Source organism: Oryzias melastigma, linkage group LG8 (genome assembly GCF_002922805.2).
Source record: "Oryzias melastigma strain HK-1 linkage group LG8, ASM292280v2, whole genome shotgun sequence".
NCBI classification, from domain to species: Eukaryota; Metazoa; Chordata; class Actinopteri; order Beloniformes; family Adrianichthyidae; genus Oryzias; species Oryzias melastigma.
Window position 1 is genome coordinate 14,733,590 of NC_050519.1, and position 440 is coordinate 14,734,029.

Consider the following 440-nt stretch of genomic DNA (forward strand, 5'->3'; position numbering starts at 1 on the left):
AGGAATATTATTCCAGAATAAATCAACTTAAACCTTAAATGACTTTCAATATTTTACTCTATAAAAATATATTTTGTCAAAATTATTTAAGTTAGAAATGAGCGCAAGATAACATTGAGCTATTCACAACAATAAAATATAATGATCTGGAGGGCCGGATCCGGCCCCCGGGCCTTGATTTTGACAGATGTGTGTTAGGTGTAGGTGTAATACACCCATTACAGATCACGAGATTTAAAACTGTTAAATGTTTCACATATAGGAATCACAGAGATAGTTTACAAAAGGCACTATTGATGATTTGTAGACAAATGATGTCATAAAAAAAAATCCTCAATTGAAGACTCTGTCCTGAATTAAAATCTTTACCTGGTAAGGATTTTACTCTCGGCAGGTAAAAAAGTAGTGACAAAAAAATGACACAAGCGCCCCCCCCCCGG

At 34.5% G+C, this 440-nt stretch overlaps 1 protein-coding gene across 1 annotated transcript in view; it reads left to right on the forward strand.

The window, feature by feature from the left end:
* Positions 1–440, forward strand: part of sez6l2 (seizure related 6 homolog (mouse)-like 2) — a 19,301-nt gene that overhangs the window by 10,761 nt on the left and 8,100 nt on the right. The gene's annotated exons all lie outside the window — the stretch shown is intronic.